Source organism: Lepidothrix coronata, unplaced genomic scaffold (genome assembly GCF_001604755.1).
Source record: "Lepidothrix coronata isolate B3197 unplaced genomic scaffold, Lepidothrix_coronata-1.0 Scaffold236, whole genome shotgun sequence".
In the NCBI taxonomy this organism is placed as follows: Eukaryota; Metazoa; Chordata; class Aves; order Passeriformes; family Pipridae; genus Lepidothrix; species Lepidothrix coronata.
Window position 1 is genome coordinate 802513 of NW_016690416.1, and position 25583 is coordinate 828095.

At 43.4% G+C, this 25583-nt stretch overlaps 1 long non-coding RNA gene across 1 annotated transcript; it reads right to left on the reverse strand.

Annotated features, from left to right (window-relative positions):
- Positions 1 to 1621: 1621 nt before the first annotated feature.
- On the reverse strand, positions 1622 to 25293 carry LOC108507020. The gene is made up of 4 exons (XR_001877940.1): positions 25206 to 25293; positions 24642 to 24689; positions 19983 to 20096; positions 1622 to 1727 (listed from the first exon to the last, which is right to left on the reverse strand). It is a non-coding gene; the product is annotated as an uncharacterized LOC108507020 (long non-coding RNA).
- Between the last annotated feature and the right edge of the window lie 290 nt (positions 25294 to 25583).

The following is a 25583-nucleotide window of genomic DNA, read 5'->3' on the forward strand; positions in this document are numbered from 1 at the left end:
GACCTTTAAGATCATCAAGTCCAACCATTAAGAACTCTTGACTGAACCATTTACACTGAGAAATAATCTGACTATTTCTGCTGCACTTTTCCAGCAGGAGGACATGTCAACCCTACACCTTGTCTGTGTAAAGATCTTTTTATCTGCTTGGATTTAACCAGTCTGAGAGCAGAGTGAGCTACACTTACCCCCAGCTCCAGGGGCTCAGGGATGCTCAGAGCCAGAGGTTTGCAGTGGATTTGTTGGTGGGAGAGAGGAGAACACATTGGAGGAGCAGACTGCAGGCATTAATGGGAAGGAGAAAAGTCATAACCTTGCCCCAGGAAAGTGTGCAAGCACCGTATTTTTAGGGAAGAGATCACTCTGCTGGAAGAAATGACGTTGTTTTCTTCAATAAAAAAATGTATTTCAAATTACTAAAATATGTGAACCATTCTCTTATATCCCACTAGCTCCAAACCATAAAAATTTACAGCTGAAGCCAACTCTGCGTGGAGCTGAGGCTGGTAAAGGAGACTAGACCATGACTTGTTATGTAAATAAGCCCATAAAAGTCTTGAGATTTTACGTGAAAATCAGACCTGCAGCAGCCATTCTGCCTTAGCTCTGTGGATTGTTTAATTTGTATGTACACGATTATGCAGTGTTATTATACAGAGAAGGCAGTTTACAAACCTTTAAGTGATCAATCAGTTAAATAAATAAAGCCTCTCTGGTGATGCCGTTTTAGGAAGCGCCTCGGCCTCCTGTCATTAACATAATCAGCTTGAATAATGTTTTCCCAGCAATTACCACCGGCGGGTCAATGTCTGCTATTAGCAACCTTTCCTCCATGGATCGCGAGCACAATAAAGTGTGACAGCCCCAGAAGACACCGGGTGCCAAAAGACTTTCTCTGGCATCAGTGCCAGTCTCCTTTAATGTGACACACACAGGGACAGTAGATTGTCAAGGATCACTCAATGCAACAACAATTTACTGTCTCAGTGGGAGTTTTCTTGTTTCGAGAAGTTCAGCGAGTGTTATAAATCTGTAAATTACATCAGATGTAAGAGGAAAGTACACATATACCAAAGGGGTTTGTAACAAATGAAAGTTGTACCTGCTCAGAAAACTGCTTTTTCAACCTGGATTTCCTTTCCCTGTGTCGTTACCTCTTGGAAGTAGTTGACATAAGGTCAAGCTGGCACCAACATTCAGGCTTTAAAGCATTTTGTTGCAGAAGAAATGCAGTAGAATGTTTTAGGAAAAGCAGTATTTGGCCACTAAACTTAATTAAAAGCAAGGTGATTTAAGCCCAACACCACAGGGTTACCTGGAGGGTTGTGGAGGTTAATTGCAATTGTTACTGTATTACTTTCCAAACTCAGATTTTTCATTCCTTGTATGCAACGAACCCTGCAAAATCAGGTTACAAAGCTCTACATATAACACAGGAATTTTGTTAATTCTAATGTAAGAAAGTAATCTACAGACACTCAACCTTTGCACAGCTGGAAAACAACCACGTCAAAATACATGTACAGACAAATCTGTCCACAGAAGCTAAAAACAAAAGCCAAACAAAACCTCCTTATTTTAACAGGTATAGGTTGCCCTTACCTCCAGCCTGGAGATTTTGATCCTCACCTGGGTGCTTTGGAATAATTTCCTCACTTCTTTTCACCACCAGCCCTTGCAGAGTGAAGCCATCACCTTCTCCAGTTGGGAAAGGGATCTGGGGCCTTCTACAGGTGAAAGGACAGCAAGAGTCAGCTCAGCCTTCACCTGGACACCTTGGTGAGCAATAAGGGCAGATTTCCTGAAATAAGTAATTTTACTGAATAACAGTAAATGACAAATGACAAAAAACCTCACCAAAACAAACACCCAAACAAGCTCCTACAAGCACATGGGTGATATCCAAAGTCTTGATTTGAAAATATACTTTTGCCTTATTTTTAAAATTCCTTTCTCCTGCCATTTTGAAGTAACAACCATGCAAGTCTCATGTTTGGTGTTGTAACATACAGTAAATGATTGTATTTAGTCTGCAGAATTTAACATGATTTATGGTCTCAGAAATTTGAAAAGCAAACCCCACCTCTGTCTTCTCTCCCTGGAAGCATTTCAGCTATTCCCACTTTCAATTATTTTCAACTCCACCGGTGTTGATCAGCATATTTGAAATTCAATCAGCCTTCTCGTTCAAAACATTTCATGTGTGTGTCACACTAACAGTCAACAAGAGTCCCGAATTCAACATCTGTTCCTAATAGTAAAGGGGTTTAATTTGAGAAATGAAAAATATATAACGTAATTACCAGGCATTCAATCAGAATGAATAATGTGTTTGCTACCAGCATTCTGTCCTGTCAGCAAAAACCCCGGAGAGGCAGAGCAGCAGCAAAGTGGAATTTCTAGAAACTGGGGGGGAAAAAACCATCAAAATACTGAAATGAGAGAGAGATGATGCTGTGCCTTCCCCGTGGATCCCCCCTGGGAGCACAGGGGTCACTGCTGGGGGTACACACCACCCAGCTGTGGGATCAGTGATGCTCTGCTGGGGTTTGCCTCTCATCACACCATCCCTCTGCCCTGCTTGCCTTCTGCAAACAGGTGGGATGTGTTGCCACAGAGGCAGGCTGGGTCCTGTGGAGGATGCTGTGTGTCCCCCTCATGTTCTAAAAACCACTAATAGATACCTGTTATACAAACTTTTAAAAAATTTTTTTAGCCTGGTTAACCAATCCTGTCACTCAGGTTGGATATTAGGAAAAATTTCTTCACTGAAAGAGTGGTTGAGCATTGGAACAGGATGCTCAGGGAAGTGAAGGCACCATCACTGGAACTGTTAAAAATGAGAGGATGTGGCACCTCATGAGATGTTTTACTGGGCATGGAGGTGTTCAGTCAGAGGTTGGACTCTGTGATTCAGAACATCATTCTTTCAAATATCTGGTGTAACCTTACCAGGTTTTGGTATTTAGGGAATAAACATTCCCTTGCCAGGGGGAGCAGCTGTCTCTGGGCAGAGGTTGGAGTTATTTATCCAGCACATGGAGCTCTTTGCACCCACAGGATGTGACATCCCAGAAGCACCTGGACCTTCCTGTGAGCATCTGCTGAGGGTAAACAACCACCAATGCAGAGGTGGTGACGTTGTCCTAGTACTCCTTGGACCTATATTTTAGCACATTTTCAGGCACAGGAAAACAAACAGAAAAAAACGGTAATTATGTTGAAATATGGTCATGTAGAAAACACAGATTCCCTCCTTTTTGCCTCAGAAGTGAGAAAAGTACTTCACTTCTCGTATTTTTGGGCAATGCTCCACTTGATTCATAATTTAGATGTACGATTTTGTATCTCAAATCTGCTCAGTCAGATGCACAACACAATTTTAATTATTTCAAAATTATTTAAATGGAATAATAAATCTAATGTTTGATGTAACGTGGCTGCCTGACCCAAAGAAATATGTGGGTAATTATCATGTTTCCCAAGTGGATTGTTTTGTTCCCCAAATCAGTCACTAATTAGTGGCTACACTCACAATGATCACTCGGAGTAATTGTGATGTTTTGCTGCATTGTTTTGGACAAGAACAAAATAATCCTCTTAATGAAAATAAATTTATAGATTTTACTCTGAGCCCAAAATGCAAATGTATTTGATCTGATGGTTATGAGCACAATAAACAGAAGTGACTTTTAAAAAAATACAAGGGTTAGGAACTTGTAATACTTATTTTCTAAAAAAGAAAACTTGGTATGAACCCTGGGCACGAGCAGTTTGGGAGACTGGAGAGACCACCACACTCTATTCCCAGTGGAAAACCAAAGGAACTCAGCCTGGGCTGCCCCACAGTGCAGAGAGGTATACTGGGAATTAATGTTATCTTTGAGAGTATCTACAATCTCATTATTGTTGCAGAACCCCTGACAAGGTCATGGCAAAGGGAGGTAAATTCAATCAGTCTAGTGAGGGAAGGGTCTAGCCATGGATGAGGAGTTTAGGTTAGAAGAGGAAAGATCAGTGTCCCTCAGGGATGCTTTTAAAACTTTTCTGTGTAATAATTCCTGTGTGATACAACGCCATCCCAAACCCCATTTTCTCAGAGCAGCCCAGCCTTCTAACATCCAACTTCAGGTACCAAAGTCCCCTTTAAAGGCCAACGACCCAAATTAATAATAACCAGCAGTAATACTGTTGATTTATCATCTCTGGAGCTATATTTTTCACAGGTGTCTAGTTAAACTTGGAGTAATCTCCTCAATCAGGACATTTTTACTCTCAGTGCAGTTACTCAAGTGCGGGTTTCAGCTGCATTTAAAGCTGCTCTCAGGGCTCTAATCTCTGTTTTATCTTTAACTGCTCTGGGAAAATTAAATAAAAAAAAGGTTGCTGAGACATGAACAAAGATGAAGAGAGCCCAGAAGAAGGCATGAAACAAAAGCTCTGCCCTCAGTCCTGCTTCATTTCATAAATCCTTGATTATATGTGGAGAGGGCTACATAACCTCAAAAAAAATTCCTCAGACCTCTACAGTATTTTGAGTAAAAAGAAAAGTTCCTTCTCACTTGCCTTTTAGTCTGAATGTTGCTTTTTTCTAAGTGTATGTGTTTCTTTTAAAAAATACAGCTCTGCCTACACACTGTGGTATTTTTTTCATTCTTAAATTGCATTATATAAATATTTTGCCCAGAGAAGCTGTGGCTGCCCCATCCCTGGGAGTGTCCAAGGCCAGGTTGGATGGGGCTTGGAGCAACCTGGGCTGGTGGGAGGTGTCCCTGCCCATGGCAGGGGGTTGGAATGAGGTTTCATGGGAGGTTCTACATCTCTTTGCTATTCCACATCTCCTTTGAGCCCATTCAGGTAGCAGAGAGTTGTGCTGATCTTACTCTTATCAGCAGTTGCCAGGGCTTGGGAAGGTAACTTTGCATTAGCACAAAGTGAGTAATTCCAGCATTCCTTTGGAAGAGCTCTCAGCAATAGCTGCTGTATGAAATGATTCATTTCCCATTGCTGTCAGCAGTTCTTTTATTTACTGTGATTTTTCTGTCCTTTATCCCCAGCCCTAATTTTGACCTTGAACTCCCTGGTTACGTTCTATTCTTCCCATGGCCCTCAGAAGCTCCCGTTGCTCTGTGAGGCTGCGGTGTGGGTGCTGTGTGACAGCAGCTCTCACTCCCCAGCTGAGGGAGCAAAGGAGGGGTTGGAAATACGGACACACACAAAATCTTGGAATTACAGAATCTCCCGACTTGGAAGGGATCCACCAGGATCATCAAGTCCAACTCCTGGCCCTGCACAGAATATTCCCAAGAATCCCACCCTGTCCCTCAGAGTGCTGTCCAAATGTTTCTGGAGCTCTGGCAGCCTTGGTGCTGTGCCCACTGCCCTGGGGAGCCTGGTCAGTGCCCAACCACCCTCTGGGGGAAGAAACAGTTCCTAATGTCCAACCTGAACCTTCCCTGGCACAGCTCCAGCCATTCCCTTGGGTCCTATCACAGGACTGTCTGACAAACACAAACATCACACAGACAAAGTCTTTCCAATGGCAAATGCAAGCTGTGGACCTCAACAGCCTGGGCCAGTCCTGTCCCTCAGGGCACCCCCTCCCAGTTGGTGTAAGGGGCCCCTGCTCAGGAGGACACATCCAGCACACCCACATCTCCACCTCATCATCTAAATGAGTTTATCAAACACACTCACCTTCAGTTCCCACCTCGTTTGTGCTCCAGGATGGTGTCAGTGCTTTATGGTCACATCAGCACTTGCCCCTGCCTGCACACCCCACACATGGAAAAATGGAAACAAAGGGCAGAGACCACAACAGCTTTGGCTCCCCTTTCCCAGTGACATATTTTGATGGGAATGTCTGGTTGTTTAATTATTTCCTCGTTATATAGGGTGCAGCACCACTTGTGTGTGAGCTGCTTCAACTAATGTGATTTTGCCACGGAGAATGTGAGAGAAGGTGTCCTTAATGGGCCTGCCTTGAACAGCAATCAACACAGTGAACACACCCCACACGACCAGGACAAACAAATTGAATCATTCCTGCAGCTTTCATTTATCCACTTCCCATCCAGGTGCACAGAAAGCACATTTCATATTAAATCCCAACCACATAGTGGACATAAATTTACACAGAAGTATTAAATTGTTTCTATTTATAAAGTAATTCTGGATGAGATTATAGATTCCTGGCTTGGATTGACTGCAAATTCGCCATCCTGTGACTTGATTAAAATGCATTATGAAAGGAAGATGGCAGGAAGGCAGCCTGCAATTCCCAGGCAGGAAAAAAAGCATCCAGCCTGCACTGCTGAACGTCCTCTGAGCAGAGTCTCTGCCTTAGCACACAACTGCATCTCTGCTGCACGCTCAGATAAGCCCAGCTCCAGAACGTCACATTTTCCACTCCACATTTCCATTTAAAATTCCTGTTTCACATGCTATTCTGAGGCCAGTTACTCGCAATCTGGATCTTAATGCAAATATTTAAAGCTTAAGATAGAACCAGGAGTAGCAAGCTCCAGGACTGATGGAGCATTAGAAAGCCTTTTATCTTCCCAAGTTCCCGTTTCCCTTTGGATCCAGCGCAGTCATGGCACACGGGCCCATATCCGTGTCCTCATTAATGAAAATAAGGACAACAAGAACAAACAGCTGAAATAAATGTCACGTAAAAATGCCATTTTTAGTGCGTGAGAACATTCCCCAGGGCTGAGCCCTGGAGGAACGTGAGCACCAGGGAGGGCTGAGCTGAAGGTGAGGGCTGTGGTGACCCCCCAGCTTTTCCCAGCACCAGTGGGATGTGGGGGAGTGGGACTGGCCAGGGAACCACAGCAGTAACACCACCACCAAATATATATGAAATTTTGTGTGTATGTATATACTTTATCTAGATATCAACATAAACCACCTGCATCTACAGATCAATCCAATCCAAGATTTCTCTTTACGCAGAGACCTCAATGTCTCAGAGGAGGACACACAGCCCCAGGGATTGCCCTGCATTACCCACCTGATCTGACATTTAACTTAAACCCAAAGCACGTTCTTGAATCCTTTCCCAAGTGTTTGTATCCATCAGCTGGGTGGGCATTCCTTGCTGCTGTGTGGGTAGATAATTGTCCTGGAATCTGTAAATCAAACGTTTCAGGTTTAAAAGACAATTGCAAGAGGCCATTCTCGTGTTGTATTTTCCATTTCACCCTCCCTTACAGAGTTAATGGCAAAATGCCCTTAATGTCCCTTTGCAGGGATAACCAGAGATATGTAGCATAGCAAATCTACCTCTAATAAAATGAAATGTCTGAATTGAATTAAATGAGATTCTGTTGATATCTTTTGCTGGAAAATCGACCTCTTTATTCTTAAATTGACCTGTCCTTCAGTCTCTTGGCACCTAATTGTTACTTCCCTGGTGTCTGCTAATGGATTTGAAATCAAAGGAACATAAATGATAATTGCAACAGTTTAAATTCCTTCTCATTGATTTTTTTTTTTTTCAGTCCTTACTGGCTTCTTTGCAAATCCATGCACACACACACATGCTGCTGGGTTTGTACCCTTGCAATAAATCAAACCCAGCTTGGAAATGGCAAAACCACTTGGATGTTCATGCAGCCACCGCTACATTTCGGTTTGGAGGCTGCATTCTCCAGGTCTGTTAAAATAACATCTAAATACGGCATTTTCTTGGGATTCAACACTTGCAAAACCAGCAGACTGTCATTTTTGCCGGGCTGTGTATGATTATAGCATGGCAGAGGCTGTGCTATGGGAGGTGGGGAAGCTGAACACTTGTGCTTGTTCTGAGGGTGTGATTTGGGGTCGGTGGCAGCTCTAACAAGTACCCGATGCTGTTCTTTGTCTGCTCATATTTTAACCCCCAGTGCCAAAAGGTCACTTGCTTCCAAGCTGTCACTGGCTCCAACAAGGAACAACATCTTTGCCAGTGTCGTTCCCCCTCCCCTTTTGGCCTGATCAGAGCTTGCTAAATAAATCACAAAAAAATGACTTTAACATTCCCGCCATGCTCATCTCCTCGTCTGGTTTCAGAAATGCCATCGAGGTGGAATTTGTGCTCAGTGTAATCAATTCAGAGAGTTTCCTTCCTTGATTAATTCCCCACCTGATATTTTGATCTGGTGTTAATTCTGCTCCCTTTTTTAATCCTGCCATTTTTTTTTTTATTTGGGGGGTTACCACTGGGCCAGCTCATACCCCAGCCTGTGCATGGAGCTGCCCATGGGGGTGACTGCCCACTCCTGTGTCCTGCTCACTCGTGGCAGCCCTCCCCAAAAAACACTGGCTCAGGGGTCCCACCATGACAGATGTCATTTCTCCTCCCTTCCCAATATTCCAAGCATTGCCTCCAAGCAGGAGCTGCCAGTCTGTTCTCTCCTCTGCCCATGGCCTGCACAGCATATTTTAATGCAGATTTTAAACAGGCCCCTCTCCAGAGAAAGACAGAAATGATGCATTGCAAGGGAAGAAAAGGCTCCCAGCACCAGCTGCACCTCCCAGACCCACACAGACCCAAACAGAGGGTTTATCTCTGCACAGTGTTGTGGGGGAAACAGCTCTCTGCTCAAATGAAGAGATACAGCTGAAAATCAAAAGGTACAAAAAAGGTAGCACTTCTAACACCCGGTGAGATAACAGCAGTGTCATTCATGCTCACAGATATATTGGAGGGATTTGAAAAAATCCTACAATTTGTCTCTTCTTCTGACAAACAAAGAGTGCTCATCACCTTTTGCAGCTCTGGGAAGTGCTGGGACTGTAACAGCACAGATCCAGAGCTGCTCAGAGGGCAGGATACCCCAGTGGGATATTACTGTACCTCTGGAGTGAAAACACCTCCTTTCCATTTCTTGCAATTGAGCACAATCAACTGCAAAAACCTTAATTGTTCCACACTGAGCTTATTGGTCAGAATTTCCAGAAAGCCAAGAAAAAAAAAAAGCATCCCTGTCCTTTCTGAGCATTATCCTCCATGTGCATAAAGATACACTGCAGATATTTCCATGGCTCCAATGTTTACCGAAGGATCAAGCAATGCCTGTTTTAAATCCCCCTTTTTAACACAGATCTCACCAGTCACGAGGGGGATGTGCAGCCTGACATCTCACACTGTGCATCACCGTGGCAAAATGTGATGGGACAAGTCAGTGCTCTCCATTTGGGATTCAGGAGGCAGATGGATGGACTGTTGCTGGTTAGTCATTTCTGGGCAGAATGTCATTATAACTCTGCAGAGCAGTGAGGGGGGCACAGCTTTCAGGCAGGGATCTCCACAGCTGTTTAGACACACTTGGCAGCCTGGGAGCTGAGAAAACAGACCTATTTTAACCAGATCCCAGACCACAGGCTTCAGGCAATCTCTTTTTCTCAGGGAATCATAGAATTCTAGGATGATTTGGGTTAGAAGGGTCCTTAAAGACCATCTAGTTCCCCTCCCTCTGCCATGGGCAGGGAAATCTTCCACTATCCCAGGTTGCTCCAATCCCCACCCAACCTGGCCTTAAATATTTCCACTGATGGGCAGCCACAGCTTTTCTGGGCAACCAGGGCCTCACCACCCTCACAGGGAAGAATTTCTTCCCCATGTCTAATCTAAATCTCTCCCCTTTCAGTTTGAAGCTATTCCCCCTTGTCCTATCACTACATGTCCTTGTAAAAAGTCCTTGTGAAGAAGTGTATGGCCATGGCTGTCTGCATGGTGCTGAGATCCTGGTGTGGCCTTGTTTTTGCCCTCCCAGAGCTCAGACACAGCCCTGAGCTGCCCCAATGTGTTTGTCCATCATCCAGGTGATTTTGACACCAAACCAGGCAGGTGAGTTCACTCCCACAGCAAAGCCACACATAATACATGGTGCACCACACTTTGAAGGACAGTGTCTCCATCCCCTTTGGCTCTAACTAAAAACACTCAGAGCAGGTCTCCTGAACAAGTCCTTGTACTTCTGCTGCCAAAGCCTTTCTGTAATCAAACCGTGCAAGGCAAGTTTAAAGCAACCAAATGAGTGTCTCCACCACTGGCAGGGCTTACTGAAAATAGGAACGTTTTTATGCACCCAATATTGTCTCACTCAAGGCATGCTGGCTGTTTTCTCTCAGATGATCAGTAGGCAGTAATATTTTGATGCTCTGATGCTACTGAAATAAAGACATCACAGGAAGAGCACTGGATTATTTTTATCTCGAGGAAATCTAATGCAATGTGCCACTTCAGATTTTAGTTATGTGGCCTTACACCATAAAGAACAGTAGGTATTTTGGCTGCACAGCAGAACCAATCTTCCAGGTACAACCTTTCTCAGCTGCAATGACATTTCACTCTTACTTTTTTATAATGTAGTGTTATAAGACAAATATTATTAGCACGAGGAGCTTTACAATCTCACTGCTTGAAAGTTTAGACTTGTGAGGAACACAGCAACCCCTAAAGACACCAGGATGAGAAGCAGAACAGACCTTCCCTGCCATGTCAACAAGTATTTTAAATCCTTGTTGAAAAGCTGCACAATTACATTATGAGGGAAAGTATCTGAGGAAGCAAATAGTCCCTGATTTCCCCTGGTACCAGGGCACGCTGCCTGAGAGTTGCTGAGACATTTCAAGATCACTTTGCAGTTCAGGCAGGACTTGATGAACAGCCCATGACATGTAATGAGGAAAAAAAGTAACACCAATTAGAGAGCTGGGAAAACTTCCAACAGGAAAAGGGGCTTTTCCTGGTGTCTTGGAAATGACCCCTCGCAATGAGGGAGTTCAGGAAAATGGCCAAGGACACAGGTGGATCTTGTGGCAGTGCCCTTCTGTTGCTGAGAGATTATCTGTATGAAACACGAAATATTAAAGTAACAATTCCCTGGAATCTAGAGAGGAAGACTCCATCTCATTTTACCTGGAAAGAGGAATCTTCCCCTGTTTTACAGCTCAGTTATAGAGAGAGGTCAGAGACACAATGGTGAGAAGGACAGAGGGAAGGGAAGGGTGAGGGAAAGGGCACAGTGTTCATGGGATGAATCCATGTCGTGGTGTCAAAGGGTTTTTCCAGATGAGTATTTTGTCACAGAGCTTCCTGCCTGCTCATAATGAGAGAAAATAAAGTTGTTGTTGACCAGTTAATACTGCTGGGACAGTGAGACAATTACAGAAAGAAAATCTGGTCCATCAAAAAAAAAAAATTTACCTGATGGCCAACTAAAACCTATAGATATTGCTGTCCAAAAAAAAACCTCCAAAAAACTATTAGAGGTAAAAATAGATGGAGATTCATGTTGTTGATGACTCCATTACTTGCCCTTCCCTCCTCTGCTGTGGTACAGCAATACTGCTCCTTGCAAAAGTCACAAGGAAGCAGCAAACCTTACTTGAACCATCTTTTTTTGTGTTTTAGCTGCCCTTAATGTAAGACAATTAAATTAAATAAAAAACCAAACCTCTAACACAGCAGAATGAGAATCAATTTTGCTTTAAAATTATCACACAAACCTGGTGCTGAGCTTATCTAAGCAAAGCTGTTACCAAATTTTGCACTTTTCCTTCTCAGCCCTTCATCCCCTGTGAGGTCTCCAGGCAGGAACCCCCCACCCAGTCACAGTCCCAAAGCTGGACCAAAGCAAGAGTCCAGGGCCACAGGGCACGGGGGGTGCCCAGAGTACCAGGGACTTCTGCAGACCTGCCCAAGGAACCTGGGAAGACTCATGCAAAGAAATTCCTGAAGCGAAATATGTGCAGCAGAAATTTGCTTCCAAGGGTTATGGTCAGTGGAGGAACGAGGGATCACCAGGAGCCCATCAGGTCCCTTCTGCTCTCAAAGAAAGATCTTGGCATGAAACATCCACAAGAAAATCTGTACAGCTTTGAGAAATTATTTAAAGCTAACCAATACCTAAAAAGCAACTTTTTTTGTGGATAATTCATGGACAGTAAGATGGGATTTGTCAAACGATTTGTGCACTCAACAGAAGGTGCTGAAGAGCTTCCTTAGGTTACCAAGCCATGTGGGGGCTCAGGGTGCCTGGTGGATATTTCCCTGAGCTGCCTCCTCTCCCAGCAGCTGCACCAGATGAATTTACACAGCGTGTTTGGATAACGAGGGTTGGGATCATTTACACGAAACAAACAAGACAAATATTTAAACAAATAAACAGTCTGGGCCTGCTTGAAAACATAATGAATTCTTCCCAGGCACTGTGAGTCCCTGCAGGGTTAGAACCTCTGCTCTCACAGTGTGACATTTCACAAAAGAGGGCAAAAAGCACCAGGGAAAGGCTGAGATGGTCCTTTGTGGTGATGGTGCCTCAGTGCTGCAGGCAGCCAAGATGGGCAGTTGGGTGGGCTCCTTCCCCACTCCCTGCATTGCCCAGGCACCCACGTTGCCCACCAGGAGGAACAGGCTTCCCACATCTCACAGAGCTCAGAGACCAAAGGCTGATCCACACTCAGCGTTACAGCTGGAGCATCTCCTCTCCTGCCTTCCACTCTCTCATCCCCCTGAAATACTAAGATTAATGACTTTGCAAACTCTGCCCAAGCACTCCCCTCTGGATTTTCCACTTGAAGACTTCCTCAGCCACTTCCACATGACCCAGTCTCTGGGACAGTAAGCCCCGTTTTGATCTGAAATTCTTCATATTAATAATGCCATACATTACATTTGACAGCATCTCACTGATTCTCTGACTTCCATGTGGCAAAAACTTCTGGCAGTGTTATCGGCTTTCCCTTTTTTATTAACTGCTCTGACTGGCAGTGAAATCCCCAGCAGAAAGGGATGATCCCAGGGGAATTTTTCAAAGGTTAGATCCTCTCCTGCTGATGCAACGTTTTTGTCATTATTCAAGAAGACAGATTAATCACTCGGGCCTGTATCCTAATCACAGTAGGGAAAAAAAAAACCAACAAAGTCAGTCAGGTGCTTAAAAAAGGTTTAAGCATTTAAATACACTTCACAAATTCAGTCCCTGGTAATCACACACTGGAACAGGGGGAAGAGCAAAGGGAGAGAATGAGACAAAGGAGCAGACGTTCATTACAAGCTCAAAGAGAATGAAGCAATATGGCACCAGGAATGGAAAACCTTGCTGGTGAGATGTAAGGAACTGGGTTTTTTTTCTTAACAAGAAGCTAGAGACTGGGACAAAGGGTACCAGCCCTTCAAGTGCAATAAGAAAGGTAATTATTCACAGCTTTTGGGGACACTGAAGGTACAAGTCCAAGTCACTCACAGATGGTTTCTTTAGGTTATACTGCCAAATAGCTCCATAACTTCTCCAAAAAACATAATACTCTGCTGTGTTCCTGCAGTGCAAACACCCAGGTGAGAACACACAGACCAAGAAAAAACAACACACGAACTGGGCAGGAAACTTGCATTTTCTCCATGTCCTCACTCTAAGCTCAAGGCTGGAGAGCTGAAATGAAACCTTATTGATTCAAACCTGAAGTAACATCCCTCAGATGGACAGGGAAGAAATGGATATCTTGGGACAGATTCTATTTGCCAAACATACACACACAGACACACACACATATATATACTGTTCAAAAGGTCTTTATCCTCCTTAATTGCTCCCAGATCATCAAGTCCAACCTTTAACCAAACACTCCCATGCCCACTAAACCATATGGCAAAGAGCCACGTCTGCTTGTTTTCTGAATACTTGAAATAAATAAATAAAAATAATAAATAAATTAAAAAAAATGAACAAAGCAGTTGTCTTCAATGTCATGCCTCAGAGTGGCATTGCTGAGGAAGAAAGGCCTTTGCGCTGTTTTCACATGCAGACAGACAGAGGGGTAGTTGTCTTTGTAAACTTAAAAAAAAACCTCAACAAAAGTGTTGGGACTTTGCCTAAATTCCAGTCTTTGAATTCCATTACATAACAAAGCTGACATGGTTTGTCTGCCTTCCAAACATTCCAGCAGCAGCCAGTGATTTAAACCAGATCATTCAGTACTTGTCAGATTAGTGTAAATCCCTTCCTAACATGTGGGACAGAATAAGCTTAAAATTAATAAAAATAAATCAGAGATTGCCCCAAGTGGAAATGTTCTTATTAACTTCATTAGGTGCTGCATCTCACTCCTGCCCTACTTCAAGACTACATGTACAAAGGTGGACAGGAAAGAGCAGCTCACCTGCCTCTCATCTTGCCTGGCATATTATGGGAAAATGTGACTTTTAGAGGAATTTATAAATCTTTTCAATTTATAGATTATTTCTTAGAAAGAGGAATTTATCACATTCAATTGAAAATGAAAATCTTAGTGCCTTTTCATCCCAGGTAATGAGAAAATGCATTTGCTCTTTATTCTGCAAATCTCCCTATTTCAGCAGACAGCCCTTTTTAAGTGCTGCTCTACATTTGCCATGGTGAAGGCATTTCTTCCTCAGGTTCCCAAGTATTTGCTCTTCTGGAGAAAAGGTTCTTCTTTTGTCCCAGGGATATTTTGTACTGGGTACAAGGGGAAATGCATTTCCACTGTTCCCCAAAGAAGTGAAGGTATTTTGCTTAAATAGTTAATTCTTTCCCCTCCTAAAGCACATTTTGTGCCTGTGCACAACCACTACCTGTGCACAACCACACCTGGATTTAATTGTAAAACCCAGATAAGTATTCAGACTAACCAATAATTTATTTGCCTAAATGTTTGAGAGAAGATGTTGAATTTATTCTTGACATTCCCGCCCCAGTAGATAATAGCTCACATAAACATGGCATGAATATTCAATGTTCAAGCCTTAAAATTTGGACTGTCAGTTAGTTACATAAATCGTGTAATGTTATTGCTTTTCCTTCATGACATATGTAACTAAGCAAGAAATCATGAATTCAAATATTAAATTTATTACATTCTGCCCTTTTCAGGGGGATAAGTGATACTGAGACCTCAGCTCAGCAGGAGATGGGTCATGCTGTCCTGAAGGCAGAGAATCAGAGGCAATTGTCAACTCAAAATCCAAATGATGCTGCCTCTTCTGGATTAGAATTTACATAATGAGCATTATTGTCTTGACAAGGCTCAATTTCTCAGTTATTCCCAAAAATTAATTCAAAATACCAAGAAGAGGGCTAAGCCTAGACTTGGTCTTGAATTTTGATGAAGATGCAGAAAGACCTACATGTCCATGGCCACCACTCATTGCCAGTCAGCACAGCACCTAAAGAATTGGTAATAATTGCTGCAGCTCATTGTGATCAAAAATAAAAGCAGTGTGAAAGGAGAAGCTCTCTTCAAAAAGGCAGGAAGAGACGTTTGTCATTTAAAACAAAAATTGAAGACTTCTAAGGGAAAAAATGGCAGAATAACCTTCGAGTAAGAGGTATTGAGGTACTAAAGGGAGTAACCTTTAAAACCTGCCTACAAAACGGGTCTCTGAAGCCCTGAATCATAATAGCAGAGGGAAGGAAGAGAGCACTGAAATACATGAACATTAGCCCAGAAATTTCCCAGAGATGAGGGGGAGTGCAGAAGTTTCTTGCTCAACTATTCATTTTTGGACTCCTAAGTAGCACAGAGTGCAAGAGGAAAGGAGAAAAGAAGGATAATAGGAGGGGAAATAAATTTCTTCCTTTAAATACATTTAGTGGTGTAGTGATAGGAGTAGGATTATACTCAATTTTATCTGAATGGATAACACAGGCCAGGATATTATCTGTAGTTTTCTTAAAATCTCCTCTGAAACACGGCTTTAGCATTTCTTTCTGCAGCAGCAGCTCTGCTCCCTGACTGTGCCATTTCCCGCAGCACTCTGCTGCTCAGGTTAACCCTCAGCAACATGGGCCTCATGGCACAGCCCAGAAAAGAGGAGTTTAACTCAAGGGAGAAACTGAACCAGTGAATAGGGTGGCAGGAGTCCTGAGCTGGTTGATTTGGGGGAAATTATACCAACCACTTGTGTAGAAGAGCATGGATCCACCAGGAACACACATAAGCTGAGGCTGCTGTTAAACAGACAGAAGAGAGAGAAGGGATTGCAGGAAGACCTACCTAAAAAATCAGCTATTTGCATTTCCTTGGTTTATACAGCTGAGAAACAATTCAGCACTTTGCAATGACTGTTTTTATGTGCAATCTTACCAACCAACACCCCTGGAGTTGTGCAGTCCAGGCAGGTTACAGCTCCTGGCTGCTCCAGCTCGGTGTCCTGATCAAAAACACACACAGCCCACCATCACGGGGAGGTAGGAATGGGTGACCCCAGTGAAATCCTGCAGCTGTTTGGTCTGAATCTGCCACACATTCACTTCAGTGAATGCCCCACGGCAGGGTTACACCTCCCACATCTCACCTTGCTTCACGTTCACACCTTCTTACGAAGTTGTTACCCAGAGACTGGACTGAGACTGTTTTGTGTGATCTAATAACACAGTGCCAAACATGGGAGAGAGAAATAGATGGAGATTAGTTCTATTTTAGTGGCAAACTTCCTACTGGTGCTTAATTAACAATATTATAACAGCTAATCACTTGGTTGCTCCTACCTCCACTCATTTTCTCGGTGACACCAGGGCACTCGACAGGGGTGAGTGGCTGTGCCACGTCTGCTTGCAATAATCCCTCACTTCATGAAGGGCTCTGGTGCCATTAACTGGGTTAATTGGGTTCAGAATTGCTGCCAATCCAGACATCTGTGCTCAGCTGCTGCCACTTAAGAAATAAAAAGAAGCTAAACACAAGTTCCCCGAAATGCTGCTGATGAGAAACTTGCCCCCAGACAGCTTTTACCTCCCAAAGGATTCCTGGAAAGACAGAAGGTGTGCAGGGGAGAACCCTCCTTCCTGGCGAGATGTTCCTCGTTCCGGGAGTTATCTCCTGAAACACAATTTCCAGAACATGAACCCCTAATTTCCTGCAACAGATGTGGGAAAAATTCTAGTTAAATAAGACTGGAAATGTAAATGGGCTTTGGCAAGGGGAAAATCTCAAAGGAATTCTTTCAGCCAGCAAAACATTTATTTTCAAGTAATCTTCAATATTGGAGATATCTCAATTCCTCTTTCTCAGAAAATAATACTGGGTGGAAGAAGTTACTGTTTTCTGGCTTGGAAATGCTCCCCTCTCTTCCTGGCTGAGGTGGGCACAGGCTGAGGAAGCTTTAAGTGCTGTGTGTAGCAGAAAAGTTACAGGTAAATGGTAATTTACCTTCCTGAATGTATTGAATTCGACAGCATTTGGTGAAAACTCACAACTAAAGAGATTTTTCTGAGTGAAATTGAGAGGTTTGGGCTTTTTCCTTCCCTGCAGCCAACATTTAATGTATAAATGTTCTCTGTGATTGACGTTACGTTTCAGAAGAGAGTTTTGTTTTGGGGTTTTTATCTGCTTTAGAGAGTGACACTGAGTTATTTCGTGGGATTAGTGATCTAAATAATGTGAGTGGGTTGGTTGTCATGATCAGCAGAAGCTAAAGCAGAGCAGCATTTGCTCACTGCAGAGATTCCAGATGATGCAGTGGGCCACAGCAGCTTATTAAATGTATAATAAGCTCAAGGAACCTACAAAAGGAATCAAAATCCTGTAACACAGGGAAGCAAAGTTCCTGAGTACCAGCATGTTCCTGTAAGACTGAGGTGACATAAGATTATTATGAAGTATTTAGTGAACAGACTTCTAACTGAACAGAAGAGTATAGGAAAAAAGAATTTAGGACAGTGTTTTTCTGAGAGGAATTTTGAAGTTTGGCTTAACCATGCCAATCATTGCTGCACTGCCCTGCTGCTGAGGGGGAACCAGCCTCTCTGCTTTCACTGCACACCATGTCCTCCAGTCACTAAAGCAGCACCATTTGAACCTGTACGTTGTTTCTGGAGATCTTTTTTGGCTTTCTGTAATTTCCTACACTAAATTCCCCCAGCATCAAAATATTCCCACTTTAATCAGACCCTGCTTTGATTTCAGACATGATTCTCCTGACTTTGCCTTGCAGACCTTTCTCTCTGCAGCTGCTGTCTCCCAGAGAATTCTCAGCACACCTGCCTCCAGCCTCCCCCTTTCATTTGATGGGTTGCTACCATCTGCAGTGTAAAATAACAATGCTTTTGGCAATTCTTGAGCTGCTGACTTCTACAAAATACATATAACTCACCTACACCATCTTCCCACCAACACACCACTTCCAGCAGAGTCAGGCTTTGTCTGGATGGTATTTACAGGGTGTGTCCCCCAGGCAACACAAATCTTGCTCTCCAGAAAGCCCCGTGTGCTGGTTTAATACAAGATGTGTGGGTGGGTGGGTGATGGAAATCTCGTTGGACAGTGGAAGAAATTGGAAAGAGCTGCAGGGGATGAGGGCACTGCCAGGGGCAGCTTCATCAAGGTTCTCAGCTGGGGGGGTTCTTGCAGCCAGGGAAGAAACTCCTCAGGTTACAAACACCCCCTTTTTTCTCCAGCCCCACAGTATTTCTGGTACTGAGTCCTGCTGCCTTCTGATTCACTGCACCATTATAAAGTGAATGTTGCTCCTCCCTCCCAAACTCCTCGTGGCTGTTTGAGAGCACAGGGTGAGACTCTACAGAGGACATTTGAGTCAGGCCATCCTCTGGGTAAGTGAATCACAGAATCCTTAAGGTTGAAAAAGACCTCCAAGATCATCAAATCCGACCTTTGACCGAATACCCCTGTGCAAAGTGCCACTTCTACTCATGTTTTGAACTCTTCCAGGGATGGTGACCCCACCAACTCCCCAGGCAGCCTGTTCCAATGATCAATCACTCTTTCAGTGAAGAGTTTTCTGGTATCCAACCCGAACATCCCCTGGTGAAACCTGAGGCCATTCCCAAACCACTGGGAGTCTTCTCCCGGCATAGGGGTCAGAGGGCACACAGTGAACACAATGTACCAAAGGAGCAAGACACACGGGAGAACAGCACAGGAACCAGCAGAGAAGACCATGAAGCATGAAACTTGCACTGAGTATTAGCAAAATTTGGGAATCTGCCTCCATTCCACTCCTTGAATATCTTCAAATATTCCATCCCCAATGAAATCCCTGTGCTGGAATTGGTGGGGGTCTGCCAGCAAAAGGAAAAGAGTCCTTTAGGCCAGATTCCTTAGCATTGTGCTTATTGGGCACTTTTCTGATCTGGGGACATATGTGCTGTTTCAGGGGGTGTTTAACCATTTTTCTCCAATAGGAGGAAAGGTTTTTTCATTCCCTTTTGTGGAGAAATATAGGAAGGCCTCTGCTCATGTAAAATGTAAGAAGATGTAATGGAAGTTTCACAATACCCTTTCAAAGTACCTTAATACACACCAGGCAGACTATTTCAGCTGCTGAATTCATTCTACATTCCCCTGCTTTCTGTTCGAAGCTTGTGAAATATGGTGTTTTTATTATTAGGGTGCTGTCATTTATAGGTTTGACTTCAGTCATTCGTTTAGCAAAAAAACTCTTTGTCCAGCCAAAGAGAATAATTTCATCTCTGTCCAGCTGGGGAATATCTATTGATGCTCTTTGGCTGCAGCTGAAACTTGGGGCAGACCCTGCCACTCATCTTTTATTTTCATCTTATTCCTCCCGACCCATAAAGTTAAACAAATTATTTTAAAATAACCAACGTAAAGAGCTCATTCAATGGCAGAAGCTGGAAGAAAATCTCCTACTTGCACAGGAGATATTATTCCAGAAGGGAAAGGGCAAAAGAGACATTTACTATTCAATTATAGACCCACTCTTATGCCAACAAAGGTACTGCAAAATTTGGTCTTGGATTTCCATGTGAAAGAAGTGACTGAGAGCTTTGGGGTGCTGCAGATACAATATGGGCTGCCTTGCTGAAGACTCGAATTCAAGCCAGATCAGATCTCACTGCAATGAAATAGTAGAAATTTTATCATAAAGCACGCACCACACCCTCTCCCTGGATTTATAGGGCATTTGAAAGAAACCTTACACATTAGATTTATAGGGCATTTGAAAGAAACCTTACACACACTGGTTTGTAATGATGATGAACTTTCATTACCTCGCTCTAAATACAGAGGTCAGCCAGCAAGAGCATGGCAGGAACAAGAGGGTGTGTCCTTCCACACACATTAGTTGAATGCGCAGGACTTGAAAAGAAACCATTTCATTTAACCTGAAAAGAGAAAAAAAAATATTTGGGTTAATAATTTTGGGCTCCTCTCACTGCAAACTCCCTACTCAGAGGGAAAAAAGTGCAGTGAAAAGGCAGCGAATTAGCTGTAAAGGGCAGGTTTTGACCTGATAAAATTGGTGTGGTTATTTAGGGAGCAAGTTTTCATTAGGGTTGCTATAGCAATTGGAACAGTTTGACAAAACCTAATGAAGGATTATGACAGAAATAGAGAAAGATATAAGCCATCAAAAGCCATAGGAAGAGAAGCTTCACAGATTTCCGAGCAAAATCCCTCTGGAAGTACCCTGATCTCCCTGGAAGATATCACACTCATTTCAAACATCTCTCCAGGGTATTCAGTGAGCAGTGACAGCAATACAGAACCGAGTGCCCTCTCCACTGCAGAGTTACTCATGGATTTTCCCCTCTGAGAGCCACACTTAGTTATTAAGTGCTTTATTATAGAAACACTTGGCACTTGCATGGCACTGCTCATCACAGGGCATTGCAGAAGTTACTCCTGATGCTGTTAACCTGCTCAAAGAGGTATTAGACATGTCCTGTGGCTGAGTAAACTGAGCCAGAGACATTAAAGGACCTTCCTGCAGCCTTTCCAGGGATGGAGCAGGGAAGGACATGATGTGGGGAGCTCCCAGAGCCCAAACAAACCTCACAGCACAGGAGCAGGGGGGACCTGCAGAGCCTCCCCCAGGGTGAGCAGCTGCTGCAAAACGTCTTCTGGGTCCAGCTGAGCTCCTGCTGCACAGCAGAGCCTCTCCAAGGTGTAAAATCAAAGCTGCTCTCTGGGGGGTTGTTCTCAGCTCAGACTCTCCGTGGGGCTAAAAGTGATGCTCAGGAGCTGCATAACAATATTTATTCCATCATGGAATGCCCAGCACAGCTTCTCTCACTGGGTTTTCCCTCAGATCTGAGACTGAGAAAAAAAACTTGCCTTCAAGTCAGCAAAGCAAATTCTAAACAATTCTCAGTCAAGTCAGCTGCACCCAGCTGTCCATCCCTCACAGGAGCAGGGAGGGTTCCTGCCTCAACTCCAGCTCCCTCTTGTTTTGCTCTGCCCTTATGGTCAGAGCCCTCATTTCCAAAGGTACCTGCAGACCTTCAGACCCACAGCCAGCTCTCAGAGGGAGAACAGCACTGATCTGAGGTTGTTGTGACCCTTGGCTCCATCACTGGGCAGAGCTTCTTCAAGGGACAGACCCTCAAACGACAGACACCCACCTGCAGCAGGGGCTGAAACAATTCCTGCTTTCCTAGAGGCTTCTGAACAGTGTCTTTACAACATAAGAATCTAACCCAACAATAAAACCTGTCCTTTACATGGCTTGACTGATATTAATGGAGTTAAATGGAAGATAACTTGATTCTGGGCTTTTTGAAGCTGCTAACCCTAGGAAAGCCCTGAAAGCCTCCTAGAGTTGCTTAAGGAAACTATAAATTATGATTTGAGTTTAAAAGTAAAATTCTTTCCTATTTTGCCAGAACTGGGAGGTCAGGTTCTGGGCCAGCCAGCCCTGGGGTACTGTGGGGACAGCCAGGACCAAGCAGTACAGTGGAGAACATGCAGAGCTTCCCTCTGCTATGGGAAATAACAGACCAAGCATGTTTTCCAAACATTTCTGCTAACAGAATGAATGAATTTTCTCTGTTCAAATGTATCAGTCTGGTGGTGAGCGTCTGGAACGTGCCTGAGCATCAAAAAACGTATTTTCACATTAACTTTGTTTCTGGCAGAAAAACTGCAAAATATTTAACATGTTGGAGGCCTTGATGCATCAAGGCAGTTTGTTAACTGTGCTGTGGTGGCTCTAACTCACTGCTGAAAAATTACCTTCAGACTGCCTGAGTCAGACAGATGCAAGAGCAAACAGAGAGCTGGCTCTCTGGGGTCAGTGCAGAGGGCACAGAGAGCACAGAACACTCAACTATTTACTGGTTACTGCATTAAACCTCATTTAATCTCCATCACAGCTGATGCCCCACTTGAACCAAAGCCATGAGCCTGCTGGGTGCTGTGTCTGTGCTGAATTTTGTCAAGGGCCTGGAGTAACAGGGCAAGGGGAATGGCTTCCCACTGCCAGAGGACAGGGATAGATGGGATATTGGGAAGGAATCCTTCCCTGTGAGGGTGGGGAGGCCCTGGCACAGGTTGCCCAGAGAAGTTGTGGCTGCCCCATCCCGGGAAGGTCCAAAGCCAGGTTGGACAGGGCTTGGAGCAACCTGGGCTGGTGGAAGGTGTCCCTGCCCATGGCAGGGGATGGAACTGGATGATCTTTAAGGTCCCTTCCAACTCAAATCATTCTGCAATTCTATGTTTTCCCACCCCAGACCTAGAGAAATACTGGTTTAAATTCAGGAGCCCAAGCTTTTAATCTCCCTCTAGAAAGTTTTTCTTACTGTTAACTTCAATAACTCTGGCTATTTCTCTTTGTCATATCAGATGGCTAATCCCTCTATCAGGTTCAAGTTCCTCAGTCTAAAAGCTGGGCCACAGCATTCCCACTTAGCATTTAGACTAAAGACTCAGCACTGATAGAAGGATTAGACATTTTCTATTGCCATGTTTCATATTCTAATGTATTTGAGTCCAGCCAGTGATTTCCTTTGCACGCTTTTGGATTGCTGCCTTTCAGTCTCAGTTTAAGTTGCTTCGTGCCTGCACAAAGGGATGGGGAGAATGGCATTTCCCAGCCAACGTGAGCACATAATGTGCTCTTGAGCAGAAAACGGAGAAGAAAAGACACTCTTTCCATTTTGCATTATTCATTCAGCTTCAGCTATTGCTCTTGATACCCACTGCAAGCACATGCAGGTGTGGGAGGGAGCTCCTACCACCTATTTGTCTCTTTGTCTTGCAGTTGGTCCAGCCTGGCTCACCAGTGAATGCCACTTTGGAAGCAACCACTGATAATTTATGAGTTTCAACTCACATCTCCCTTGTTCAAAAGGAAGGTGATGAACTTAAAAGAGGTCCATAATCTAATCATTTCTACAGAAAAAGACTTAATACATGCAAGGGCATGAGCAAGTCCTAAAGATGATTATATAAAATTGTAGTGGTGAGCATAAGAAGAGGGTTGTATGTTAATGATCTGCAACATTTTGTACAGAGAGATTACAGTTTGGTTCTCAGTTAAAATATCCTTCCTTTCTGAATGAAAAGTCTTGCACAATGATTACCAAGAAAAGGGAAAGGAACCTCTTTGTCTAGATGGGCTACAATAATACATTGTATTATTATTATTATTATTATTATTATTATATACACCTAATGAAGTCCTGTTTCACTTTTCGCTTCTTAAAACACTTTATTTTGGGTAACAAACCCTTACAGGACATTTGCAAAGAATCTTAACACCCAACACAGTGTTACCCTGACAGCACAAAGACATTTCTCTGATAGCATGAGGCAATTTGGAAAAACAAAAGAGAAAACAAACAAACAAAAAAAAAAAACTAGTGGTAAGGAGAAAGAAATTCTGGTTTCACTTCTTCAAAGGAATGGGGAAAGGAGGTTTTCTGATGCTTGAGGGAAGTAAACTCAGCAGGTGAGGATTTTAGGTTGTTCCAACCATGTCAGTGATAGAAGAATGAAAAATGTGCACTTACTTCTCTGTGGGAAAGCAAAAATCCACAGAGCTTGGGCCAGGTCTGCTCTAAGGAGGCTCTTGGTGGGGCAGAGTCAGGCCCCTGCCTGCTCAGAGAGGTGCTGAGTGCTTTGGCAATGATGAAAATGAGAACTATGAATCCTCCTATGAGGGGTCATTCTGACTTCAGAACAGGCTACTACAAAATATGTGCATGTCTCAGGGTTCAAATCTAAACACAGCTTTTCATTTAATCATTAAGCTCAAAATTTATGATTTTAAAGTAACAAGGACCTGATTTTGCTGGAGAAAAATAACTATATCTGGGGGGAAAAAAAAGCTTTCTAAAAAAAAGCCCAGCCCCTCTGAGTGGGGAGATGCTCAGAAAACACGAGGAAACAATGATAATTACAGGAAACAAAGTAGGAAACTTTGATTAACTTAAAAGATAATAGTCACAGCATCTCCCAAACACTTGCCTTCATTTCCCTGCCTGCAGTCACTTGCCAAGCTTCTCTCTGCTATTAATGTTCACTCCTACACTTCCCACTTCTCCAGGGTCACCACGGAGTGACTGCCTACAATATGTTTGGCACAGTCTGGAGTGAAGGGGTCACACCATTAGACTGTCATTTTCTTAGAACTTCAAAACAGCCCTAAAAATAAGAAGTAGCAGCATTTGGGGGAAGTTTTCAACATATGGCTACATGAGCAAAGTTTAAACATATGGGCCATCAAATGCATTCAAGATGTGCTAAAGCCCATCCAGTGGTCCCCAGTCAGTTATTACAGGAGATTTCATGAGAGGAAGGGGAGAGGTGCCCTTTTCGGCCTCACAGCCAGTCCAGGGACACTTCATCCACAGAAGGATTAAAATTCACCTCATTTAAAGGATATTCATTCATTTATTGCCTGGGAATTTGTATAGTAAGAAACTCACCTTTGGGATTTCTCATCTTTGGTTCTCATCCTAAATAATATCCTTTTCCTATTAAAGAAAAAAATAACAGTCAAAATATGCATTTAAATTAACTTCATACAGGACATACAGGTGAGCTGGTTCATCCATCCTCTCTTAAAAATGAAAGCAATAGGAGATACTGTGGATTGTATTATCCCACTGGGAGACAGAAATAAACCCTAATGCAGAAACTTAAATCATGACTTACAATTTACTAAAACAAAGCAAAACCGGAAAGAAATATTGTATCTCCTCTTTCTATAACAATATCTAACATTAAAATGACAGCAACAGCAGCTCATAACTATGAAGAAGTAACTGATGAAAGTCGATCTTTTATGATACCAAAAAAAATTTATATAAAACTGTAACATTTTTTCCTCTAAGAACTAAAGGGCTTCCTGTTGTCTTAAGTATTACAGTGAATCAAGAAAATTATTTGTTTGAGCAGCTGAACTAATGGGTGACTTGTAGGAGCATAACCCATCTTTCCCATAACACAACTCCAAATAAAGACATCTGTCTTGTGCAACAGATCCTCACCCAGAGAGCTGCCAGCAGTTGTCAATTAATTATCATTTGTAGATTATTAACAAGTAACTCGGAGAAGTTGCTTAGCCTCAGCATTTCAGTGATGGACTTCCAAAGAGAGAGATTTTCCCTTCTGGTTTCCCCCCATTCCACTTTGCCTTTTCCTGGGCTTTGCCACCTGCACCTGGCAGCAGGTGAGTGCAGCTCCTGCTGCAGTGGGTGTTATCCAAGTGCTCTCTGTGATCACTCCACAAATGTCAGCTGTGGTGTCGTGTCAGCTCCGGGAAATCAGGGCAGAGAACAAAATCCTGAATTTCTCCAGAAGTGCAGCTGAGATGCATCACTTGAAACCTGACTCTGCCCAGTGAAGGCTCACAAACAGGTTCATAA